Raw genomic sequence first — 13,087 nt, 5'->3', positions numbered from 1 at the left:
CCCTATATACAAGAATATAACTACTATAATACTGCCCCTATATACAAGAATATAACGACTATAATACTGCCCCTATATACAAGAATATAACTACTATAATACTGCCCCCTATATACAAGAATATAACTACTATAATACTGCCTCCTATATACAAGAATATAACTACTATAATACTGCCCCCTATATACAAGAATATAACTACTATAATACTGCCCCCTATATACAAGAATATAACTTCTAGAATACTGCCCCCTATAAACAAGAATATATCTACTATAATACTGCCCCTATATACAAGAATATTACTACTATAATACTGCCTCCTATGTACAAGAATATAACTACTATAATACTGCCTCCTATATACAAGAATATAACTACTATAATACTGCTCCTATATACAAGAATATAACTACTATAATACTGCTCCTATATACAAGAATATACCTATACTGCTCCTATATACAAGAATATAACTACTATAACACTGCCCCCTATGTACAAGAATATAACTACTATAATACTGCCCCCTATATACAAGAATATAACTACTATAATACTGCCCCTATATACAAGAATATAACTACTATAATACTTTCTCCTATATACAAGAATATAACTACTGTAATACTGCCCCCTATATACAAGAATATAACTACTATAATACTGCCCCCTATATACAAGAATATAACTTCTAGAATACTGCCCCCTATAAACAAGAATATATCTACTATAATACTGCCCCTATATACAAGAATATTACTACTATAATACTGCCTCCTATGTACAAGAATATAACTACTATAATACTGCCCTTATGTACAAGAATATAACTACTATAATACTGCCCCCTATGTACAAGAATATAACTACTATAATACTGCTCCTATGTACAATAATATATCTACTATAATACTGCCCCCTATATACAAGAATATAACTACTATAATACTGCCCCTATGTACACGAATATAACTACTATAATACTGCCCCCTATATACAAGAATATAACTACTATAATACTGCCTCCTATATACAAGAATATAACTACTATAATACTGCCCCTATATACTAGAATATAACTACTATAATACTGCACCCTATATACAAGAATATAACTACTATAATACTGCCCCCTATATACAAGAATATAACTACTATAATACTGCCCCTATATACTAGAATATAACTACTATAATACTGCACCCTATATACAAGAATATAACTACTATAATACTGCCCCCTATATACAAGAATATAACTACTATAATACTGCCCTATATACAAGAATGTAACTACTATAATATTGCTCCCTATATACAAGAATATAACTACTATAATACTGCCCCCTATATACAAGAATATAACTACTATAATACTGCCCCTATATACAAGAATATAACGACTATAATACTGCCCCTATATACAAGAATATAACTACTATAATACTGCCCCCTATATACAAGAATATAACTACTGTAATACTGCTCCTATATACAAGAATATAACTCCTATAATACTGCCCCTATATACAAGAATATAACTACTATAATACTGCCCCCTATATACAAGAATATAACTACTATAATACTGCCCCATATATACAAGAATATAGCTACTATAATACTGCCCCTATATACAAGAATATAACTACTATAATACTGCTCCTATATACAAGAATATAACTACTATAATACTGCCCCCTATATATAAGAATATAACTACTATAATACTGCCCCCTATATACAAGAATATAACTACTATAATACTGCCCCTATATACAAGAATATAACTACTATTAGGGCGGGTTCACACATAGCGGAATTTCACTTAAATTCCGCTGCGGACACTCCGCAGCGTTAATCCGCAGCGGAGCCGTTTCTCCATTGACTTTCACTTTAATTTAGCAGTGTTCGTTTACACGATGCGTACAATTCCGCTGCGGAGCATAGGCTGCGGAGCGGAATTTGGTGTCCGCAGCATGCTCTGTCTGTTGCGGAGCAGTGGCGGACTGGTTGCGGACTCATGGCGGAATTTCTCCATTGACTTCAATGGAGAGTCAAAATTCTGCAATGAAGTCCGCAGATCTTATGTGTGCTGCGGAGCGTATTGTTTTTACTACCATGACATTTCTTCATTCTGGCTGGACCTATGTATTTCTAGGTCTACAGCCAGACTGAGGAAGTCAATGGGGCTCCCGTAATGACGGGAGCGTTGCTAGGAGACGTCTGTAAATAGTCACTGTCCAGGGTGCTGAAAGAGTTAAGCGATCGGCAGTAACTGTTTCTGCACCCGGGACAGTGACTACCGATCCCAATATACATGTATCTGTAAAAAAAAATATAAGTTCATACTTACCGAGAACTCCCTGCGTCTGTCTACAGTCCGGCCTCCCAGGATGACGTTTCAGTGTAAGTGACGGCTGCAGCCAATCACAGGCCAAGCACAGGCTGCAGCGGTCACATGGACTGGAGCGTCATCCAGGGAGGTCGGGCCGGATGCCGAAAGAGGGACGCGTCACCAAGACAACGGGCGGTAAGTATGAATTTCTTTGACTTTCACTAGGGAAAGTGCTGTCCCTTCTCTCTATCCTGCACTGAATAGGGAGAAGAGAAGCACTTTTCCTGCAGTCCGCAGCGGCCAGTCCGCATCAATTTTCGGCACATTTTGTGCAGATCCGCTGCAGAATCTGCAACGCAGATTCTGTGCGGCATTGATGCGGACAGTTGCGGAGGAATTCCGCCATGTGTGGTCATGCCCTTATACTGCCCTTATATACAAGAATATAACTACTATAATACTGCTCCTATATACAAGAATATAACTACTGTAATACTGCCCCCTATATACAAGAATATAACTACTATAAGGGCGGGTTCACACATGGCGGAATTTCACTTAAATTCCGCTGCGGACACTCCGCAGCGTTAATCCGCAGCGGAGCCGTTTCTCCATTGACTTTCACTTTAATTTAGCAGTGTTCGTTTACACGATGCGTACAATTCCGCTGCGGAGCATAGGCTGCGGAGCGGAATTTGGTGTCCGCAGCATGCTCTGTCTGTTGCGGAGCAGTGGCGGACTGGTTGCGGACTCATGGCGGAATTTCTCCATTGACTTCAATGGAGAGTCAAAATTCCGCAATGAAGTCCGCAGATCTTATGTGTGCTGCGGAGCGTATTGTTTTTACTACCATGACATTTCTTCATTCTGGCTGGACCTATGTATTTCTAGGTCTACAGCCAGACTGAGGAAGTCAATGGGGCTCCCGTAATGACGGGAGCGTTGCTAGGAGACGTCTGTAAATAGTCACTGTCCAGGGTGCTGAAAGAGTTACGCGATCGGCAGTAACTGTTTCTGCACCCGGGACAGTGACTACCGATCTCAATATACATGTATCTGTAAAAAAAAAATATAAGTTCATACTTACCGAGAACTCCCTGCGTCTGTCTCCAGTCCGGCCTCCCAGGATGACGTTTCAGTGTAAGTGACGGCTGCAGCCAATCACAGGCCAAGCACAGGCTGCAGCGGTCACATGGACTGGTGCGTCATCCAGGGAGGTCGGGCCGGATGCCGAAAGAGGGACGCGTCACCAAGACAACGGGCGGTAAGTATGAATTTCTTTGACTTTCACTAGGGAAAGTGCTGTCCCTTCTCTCTATCCTGCACTGAATAGGGAGAAGAGAAGCACTTTTCCTGCAGTCCGCAGCGGCCAGTCCGCATCAATTTTCTGCACATTTTGTGCAGATCCGCTGCAGAATCTGCAACGCAGATTCTGTGCGGCATTGATGCGGACAGTTGCGGAGGAATTCCGCCATGTGTGGTCATGCCCTAATACTGCCCCCTATGTACAAGAATATAACTACTATAATACTGCCCCCTATATACAAGAATATAACTACTATAATACTGCTCCTATATACAAGAATATAACTACTATAATACTGTCCCCTATATACAAGTATATAACTATTATAATACTGCCTCCTATATACAAGAATATAACTACTATAATACTGTCCTCTATATATAAGAATATAACTACTATAATACCGCCCCTATATACAAGAATATAACGACTATAATACTGCCCCTATATACAAGAATATAACTACTATAATACTGCCCCCTCTATACAAGAATATAACTACTATAATACTGCTCCCTATGTACAAGAATATAACTACTATAATACTGCACCCTATATACAAGAATATAACTACTATAATACTGCCCCTATATACAAGAATATAACTACTATAATACTGCCCCTATATACAAGAATATAACTACTATAATACTGCCCCTATATACAAGAATATAACTACTATAATACTGCTCCCTATATACAAGAATATAACTACTATAATACTACTCTTATATACAAGAATGTAACGACTATAATACTGCCCCTATATACAAGAATATAACTACTATAATACTGCCCCTATATACAAGAATATAGCTGCTATAATACTACCACTATATACAAGAATATAACTACTATAATACTGCTCTCTATATACAAGAATATAACTACTATAATACTGCCCCCTATATACAAGAATATAACTACTATAATACTGCTGGCTATATACAAGAATATAACTACTATAATACTGCTCCTATATACAAGAATATAACTACTATAATACTGCCCCTATATACAAGAATATAACGACTATAATACTGCCCCTATATACAAGAATATAACTACTATAATACTGCCCCCTATATACAAGAATATAGCTACTATAATACTGCCCCCTATATACAAGAATATAACTACTATAATACTGCCCCCTATATACAAGACTATAACTACTATAATACTGCCCCTATATACAAGAATATAACTACTATAATACTGCCCTCTATATACAAGAATATAACTACTATAATACTGCTCCCTATATACAAGAATATAACTACTATAATACTGCCCTCTATATACAAGAATATAACTACTATAATACTGCCCTCTATATACAAGAATATAACTACTATAATACTGCTCCCTATATACAAGAATATAACTACTATAATACTGCCCTCTATATACAAGAATATAACTACTATAATACTGTTCCTATGTATAAGAATATAACTACTATAATACTGCCCCTATATACAAGAATATAACTACTATAATACTGTTCCTATGTATAAGAATATAACTACTATAATACTGCCCTCTATATACAAGAATATAACTACTATACTACTGTCACTTTTTCATCTTTTTATTTGTTGGAATATTATAATGGACTGCAGTCTTTTTCTACTGTTGATCACTTATTTTCCTGATTGGAACGTGTGTTATGTGAGGACTGATTTTCCCCCTTTTCTTAACCTTGTGGTTTTGCCGGTTCTAGAATTCCGTTCATATCTTTACACTATAATTTGCAGCACATCCCTAATCTAATGAGTAATAGTGAATTATGAGGCTATAAAGTTAAATGGAATGTGATCTCCTGGATCTTACCATCTATGGACTCTGCAGTAGATAAAGGACTAACTCCACATGCACTGGGAGAACTTATCAGTGAAAGTGCAATACACACCTCTCCAATTTCTTCTGATGTCATCGCTGAGGACTGGCGTGTAATATGGACTACATTACTGCTGAGAGATATTTCCTTTCAAGAAAGAGTCTATACTATTGATCAAGGAGAAGTTGGTGACTTCATCATGTAGAAGTCATGTCTTGACTAAGCTGGTATTGACCTTCCTATAGACTTGTAGGTTATGTACTTACTATGTTGTTTCTATGATGTGGATCCACCATTCAAGACATAAACTTCATACTTGGTCGCAGCTACGACTGTAGCTGGTGTGGCCTGTGCCATAGTGGGCGTCAACAAGCCACTCTGCCTTGATCAGGGTTTTTAGATACAGCTCTAGGTATCTTTGCTCCAGGTGATATGACTGGTTAATGGGTGTCAGGGGTCATAGCCAAAGCCGACTGATAATTCCACCAAATGTCTATGGACAGTTCAAAGGGATTGTCCCATCTGTAGAAATATGGCTTTACGTGGTTGCTCTGAGTACTAAGAGCGGGAGTTGCTCTGCTCTTTGGCTATTAGAGGAGGGTCTTAAGAGGGGTAACAACCCCCTCTTTATGATGTCCATATGAGATTTTAGCTGTGAAGCCCGGAGAATAGTGCGTGCAGCTCTGGAGTATAATACAGGATGTAACTCAGGATCAGTACAGGATAAGTTATGTATTATATATACACAGTGACTCAACCAGCAGAATAGTGAGTGCAGCTCTGGAGTATAATACAGGCTGTATCTCAGGATCAGTACAGGATAAGTTATGTATGTACACAGTGACTCCACCAGCACAATAGTGAGTGCAGCTCTGGGGTATAATACAGGCTGTATCTCAGGATCAGTACAGGATAAGTTATGTATTGTATATACACAGTGACTCAACCAGCAGAATAGTGAGTGCAGCTCTGGAGTATAATACAGGATGTAACTCAGGATCAGTACAGGATAAGTAATGTAATGTATGTACACAGGGACTCCACCAGCAGAATAGTGAGTGCAGCTCTGGAGTATAATACAGGATGTAACTCAGGATCAGTACAGGATAAGTAATGTAATGTATTTACAAAATGACTCCACTTTAACCCCTTAAGGACGCAGCCTAGTTTTGGCCTTAAGGCTCAGAGCCCATTTTTCAAATCTGACATATTTCACTTTTTGTGGTAATAACGTGGGAATGCTTAAACCTACCCAAGCGATTCTGAGATTGTTTTCTTGTGACACATTAGGCTTCATGTTCGTGGTAAAATTTGGTCGATATATTCATTGTTTATTGGTGAAAAATTGCAAAATTTAGAGAAAATTTTGAAAAAATTGCATTTTTCAGAATTTAAATGCATCTGCTTGTAAAACAGACGGTTATACCACCCACAATAGTCACTAGTTCACATTTTCCATATGTCTACTTTAGATTGGCATCGTTTTTTGAACATTCTTTTATTTTTCTTGGACGTTACAAGGCTTAGAACATAAACAGCAGTTTCTCATATTTTTAAGAAAATGTCAAATGCCTTTTATTTAAGGTACCTGTTCAGTTCTGAAGTGGCTTTGAGGGGCCTATGTATTAGAAACCCTGATAAAACACCCCATTTTAAAAACTAGACCCCTCAAAGTATTCAAAACAGCATTTAGAAAGTTTTTTAACCCTTCAGGCATTTCACAGGAATTAAAGCAAAGTGGAGGTGAACTTTGCAAATTTCATTTTTCTTGCGGAATTTCAATTTTATTCATTTTTTTTTCTGTAACACAGAAGGTTTTACCAGAGAAACACTACTAAATATGTATTGTCCAGATTCTGCAGTTTTTAGAAATGTCCCACATGTGGCTCTAGTGCGCTCGTGGACTAAAACACAAGCCCTAGAAGCAAAGAAGCACCTAGTGCATTTTGAGTCCTCTTTTTTATTAGAATATATTTTAGGCAGCATGCCAGGTTTGAAGAGGTGTTGAGGTGCCAAAACAGTAGGAATCCCCCAATAGTGACCCCATTTTGGAAACTACACCCCTCAAGGAATTAATTTATGGTTGTTGTTACCATTTTGACCGCACAGTTTTTTCACAGCACCTATTTGAATTGGGCTGTGAAATGAAAAAAATGACATTTTTTCCAATAAAATGTCATTTGTGATCAAAATTTCTTATTTTCACAGGGAACAAAATACCCCATTTGGTTGCCCAGTTTGTCCTTAGTGTGGCAATACCCCATTTGTGGTGATAAACTGCCGTTTGGGCCCATGGGAGGGCTCAGACGGAAAGGAGCGCTATATGTTTGTTGGAGTCCAGATTTTGCTGGATTGGTTTTCGGGTGCCATGTCGCATTTGCAGAGCCTCAGGGGTATCAAAGCAATGGAAATCCACCAAAAGTGACCCCATTTTGGAAACTACACCCCTCAAGGAATTCATTTATGGTTGTTGTTAGCATTTTGAGCACACAGTTTTTTCACAGCACCTATTTCAATTGGGCTGTGACATTAAAAAAATGACATTTTTTCCAATAAAATGTCATTTGTGATCAAAATTTCTTATTTTCACAGGGAACAAAATGCTCAATTTTGTTGCCCAATTTCTCCTGAGTGCAGCAATACCCCATTTGTGGCAATAAACTGCCGTTTGGGCCCATGGGAGGCCTCAGAAGGGAAGGAGCGCTGTGTGTTCTTTGGAGTCCAGATTTTGCTGGATTGGTTTTCGGCTGCCATGTCGCATTTGCAGAGCCCCAGAGGTATCAAAGCAATGGAAACCCACCAGAAGTGACCCCATTTTGGAAACTACACCCCTCAAGGAATTCATTTATGGGTAATGTGACCATTTAGACCCCATAGTTTCTTCACAGAACTTATTTGAATTGGGCTGGGAATGAAAACAAAATTATTTTTTATAAATAATATGTAGTTTTGGCTGAAAATTTCTTATTTTCACAAGAAACAAAATACCCCATTCTGTTGCGCAATTTGTTGTGAGGGCCGCAATACCCCATTTGTTGTGATAAACTGCCGTTTGGGCCCATGGGAGGGTTTAGAAGGAAAGGACCACCATTTGGCCTACTGGGGATTTTCTAGTGCGAAGTCATGTATGCAGAAGCACCTGAGGTACCAGTACAGTTGAAACCCGCAAGAAGTGACCCCGTTTTAAAAACTACACCCTTAAGGCATTCATCTAGAGGTGTAGTGAGCATTTTGACCGGAGACTTACACCCCATAAACTGTAATGTGGGTTCTCCCGGGTATGGCAATACCCTACATGTGGCTGTTATCAGCTGCCTGGGCACACAGCAGGGCTCAGAGGGGAAAGACGAGGGGGGATAAGCTGTGCGGAGTGCATCAGGGTAAGTAAAATTGGGGTAAATTATAAACCAAGGGATGTATGATCAATTTTAAAACACTCTTTCATACAGAGCTCTGGTTATTCGGGACACGTGTCACATTGATATATTGTGTCATCCCTTATCGCCCTCTTATAGCAGACTTTGCACCTCTTTTGACTTTTTCCCTTCTTGCCAGTTTGGGGAACTTCCCCTGGAAAGTGTTGCCGCCCTAGTACGATGCGTGTGGCCCCGCTCCCAGAAGTACTGGGTGCCCCCCCTTCTTGGTCCCTAAAGATTAGGTTCTTGATAATCACCTCTTGAAATTCCAGGAAAGTTCCCGTCTGGCCTGCACATCGACGTAGCACGTACGCATTGTACAAAGCCATCTGTATGATGTGCCCGGCCAGCTTCTTATACCACACCGCATAGCGCTGTAGGGCCTCAGGGCTTGATCTTACAAGTCCATCCCTCCCATGTACCTATTGTAGTCCAGGATGCAGTCTGGTTTGGGGGTGGCCTTTCCTTCATATATCCTAAACCTGTAGGTATACCCTGATGCACTCTCGCAGCTTATACATCTTCACGCCATACCTTGCCCTCTTACCCGGCAGGTACTCGCGGAATTGAACCCTCCCTTTAAAATGTAACAGGGACTCATCAATAGAAATACACTTCTCGGGGTGTATGCTGGGGAAAACCGGGCACTGGAACGGTCTCATAGGGGTCTCCGTTTATACAAACGGTCAAAACTGGGGTCATCTCGGGGTGGGCACGGCTCATTATCCGTATAATGTAAGAAGCGAAGTATTGCCTCATTTATTTATTTTTTTAGGTTCCAGTTCAGTTCTGAAGTTGCTTTGAGGGGCCCATATATTAGAAACCCCTATGAAATACCCCATTTTAGAAACTAGACCCCTCAAAGTATTCACAACAGCATTTAGAAAGTTTATGAACCCTTTAGGTGTTTCACAAAAATGTAGAGCAAAGTAGAGGTGAAATGTAAATTATTTTTTTTGTCAGAAAATCCTCTTTATACCATTTTTTTTATAACACAAAAGGATTTATCAGTGAAACGCAACTCAATACTTATTGCCCAGATTCTGCAGTTTTGAGAAATATCCCACATGTGGCCCTCGGGCGGTAATGGACTGAAGCGCCGGCCTCCGAAGCAAAGGAGCACCTAGTGGATTTTGAGGCCTCTTTTTTATTAGGCACCATGTCCGGTTTGAAGAGGTCTTGTGGTGCCAAAACATTGGGAACCCCCCAAAAGTGACCCCAATTTGGAAACTAGACCCCTTGAGGAATCCATTGTAGTTTTCTTGGGGTGCATGCGGCTTTTTGATCAGTTTTTATTCTATTTTTAAGTGGCGTGGTGACTAAAAAACAGCAATTCTACTATTTGTTTTTTTATTCTTTTTTTTTTACAGCGTTCACCGTGCGCTATAAATGACATATTCACTTTATTCTGCGGGGCGATACGATTACGGCGATACCAGATGTTTATAGTTTTTTTTTATGTCTTATGGCGTTTGCACAATAAAATATGTTTTGTAAACAATCATTCACTTTTTGTGTTACCTTATTCTAAGAGCCATAACGTTTTTATTTTTCAATCAATAAAGCCGTGCGAGGACTTATTTTTTGCGTAACGAACTGTAGTTTCGATCAGTACCATTTTTAGGTACATGCGACTTTTTGATCTCTTTTTATTCCATTTTTTGGGAGGTGAAGTGACCAAACAATTGTGATTCTGGTACGGTTTATTATTATTTTATTTTACGGCGTTCATCGTGCGGGATAAATAACGAAATAGTTTTGTAGTTCAGGCCGTTACGGACGCGGCGATACCAATTATGTATAGTTTATTTGTTTGTTTATATATTTTTATTAATAATAAAGGACTGATAAGGGAAAAGGGGGGATTTTTACTTTTATTACTTTTAAATCTTTTATTTTCTTATTTTTACACATCTTTTTTTAACTTTTTTTTTACTTTATTACTTTGTCCCACTAGGGGACTTGAGGGTAGGAGGCCCTGATCGCTATTCTAATACACTGCACTACATGCGTAGTGCAGTGCATTAGAACTGTCAGCTACTCACTGACAGCAAGCATAGTGGGTCCTGACGTTGTCAGGACCCACTAGGCTTCCGTCTATGGCATAGCTGGACGCCATTGTTTGGTGTCCGGTTGCCATAGTCACCATCGCCGGCCGCTATCGCGTAGCAGGCCGGCGATGGCAGCTTAACCCCTAAAAAGCCGCGATCTCTATAGAACGCGGCTTTTAAGGGGTTAATCAGCGGGGACACAGCGATCGGTCCCCGCTGTAGGAGCTGTGACAGCTGCTGAACAAGACAGCAGCGTCACAGCTCCTGTATGTGTCGGGAGGACGGCCGAAACGGCCGTTACTCCCGTGACGTACTATTACGTCATGGAGCGCGAACGATACAGCTGCCATGACGTAATAGTACGTCAAGGAGCGGGAAGGGGTTAATGTACCATGGTGCATTATGCAGCAATCCGCCGTTTGGAATACATTATTTTGTCACTAATTTCAATGGTAAGTTAAACGTGATTATCAGTATTGCCGTATGTGTAAGAACAATCTGTGGGGGAGGGGGCTTCATGAATTACTTGCAGATTTGCAGTAAGTGATTTTTAATCTAATCCAGTGTCGCCATTTTAGTAATTTACAGAGTAATATAATGTAATTATAATTTACATTTTCATTTCTTGGGAAGCCGACCTATGGAGTGGAGATTGTGGCTCAGAATAGACCTGACATCATCTTTCGTGCAGCCGTGGGAGATCCATCGATGGGGCAATAAAGATATCTAGTGCCCAGTATATAGTCGGGTGCTATCACTGTTGTATTGATCTGCGGGTGACCTCACTTTATGGCACAGATGTGAAGTCTTTACCTTCTCGCGCTGATTATTATAAGTGAATGGGTTCAAGAAGAACACAGTGCAACTTTAACCTAAGGAACTGTGCGTGACCGAGACAGTGTCATGTTTTTTTTCATGACAGTGCCCCTACCACTCTCCAGTAACATGATCACAAGAGTGGACTGGTCATTACCTCCCACATTATTAGAACAATTCTCTCCTGAAATACTCTGTGCTGTTGGAGGACTCTGCACCTGTGGGGAAGGAACACACACGGCATAAACACTGCGGATTTTCTGCAATAGATTAATTGCGGAAAATCTGCAGCGTTTTACAGTAGCAGCAGTGTGGGTGACATTCCAACAAATCTCATCCCCACATTGCGGTAAATATCCGCCGAAAACACCGCACATGAATTGACCTGCGGTTACTTCAACCGCAGCATGACAATTAATTTTGCGGATACGCAACTCTTCTATTGCGGGTTTACCCATTGAATTCAACAAAGTGGTGTGTATTGCGATATTTGCGGCAGGATCACAGTGAAAGAAAAAAATATATAAAGTTATACTTACCTAGAGTTCCCCTGCTTCTTCTCCTGTCCGGCCTCCCTGGATGACATTGCAGGCCATGTGACCGTTGCAGCCAATCACAAGTTGCAGCCGCACATGTCCTGCAACGTCATCCCAGGAGGCCGGACTGCGCACCGAGAAGAGGGAGGGGGTCAGTATGAACTATTTTTTTCCGGCGCCGCTTCGCAGCGGAAATTCGGCCGGGAAAACGCATCACAATGTGGTGCTATTTTCCGGACGGCATTCCTTGCGCAGCTTAACGCAGTGTATCCGCACTGAATACGTTGTGTGTGGTCCTACCCATACAGAGGCCGCCTCTTTGTCTTTATAACCCTTCTTACTACTTTCCTCAGTAATAAAATCAGATGAGTAGGGCAGCTCTACAACAATATTTTCTCACTGCTCTCCTGAAATACTCTGTTCTGCTGGGAATTCTGTTCGTTCCACTAATTATGTGGTCTCCATTTTTTTCTTCAGATCATGACACTGCCTGTCACATGCAGCCCTCTCCTCCATATTATCGTCACAAGATCAACACATTCCTCTTCTAAAATACTCTGTCCATCTTTAGGTCCCTGCTCCTTCTTGTCTTCGACGCTCCCACATCCCCATTCCCCTCCTCATACTATGACACTTCCCACTTTCACATACACTTGTGTCCTTAATAACACATGGGTGGACAGGTCACCTCCCTCACAAGATCAGCATACTCCTCTTCTAAAATACTCTGTGCTGCTGGAGGACCTTGCTACTTCTGTCTATAACCTTTCCATGTTCCC

The sequence above is a fragment of the Rhinoderma darwinii genome, chromosome 7 (genome assembly GCF_050947455.1).
Source record: "Rhinoderma darwinii isolate aRhiDar2 chromosome 7, aRhiDar2.hap1, whole genome shotgun sequence".
NCBI lineage: Eukaryota > Metazoa > Chordata > Amphibia > Anura > Rhinodermatidae > Rhinoderma > Rhinoderma darwinii.
Note: the sequence above shows the minus strand (reverse complement) of the source record.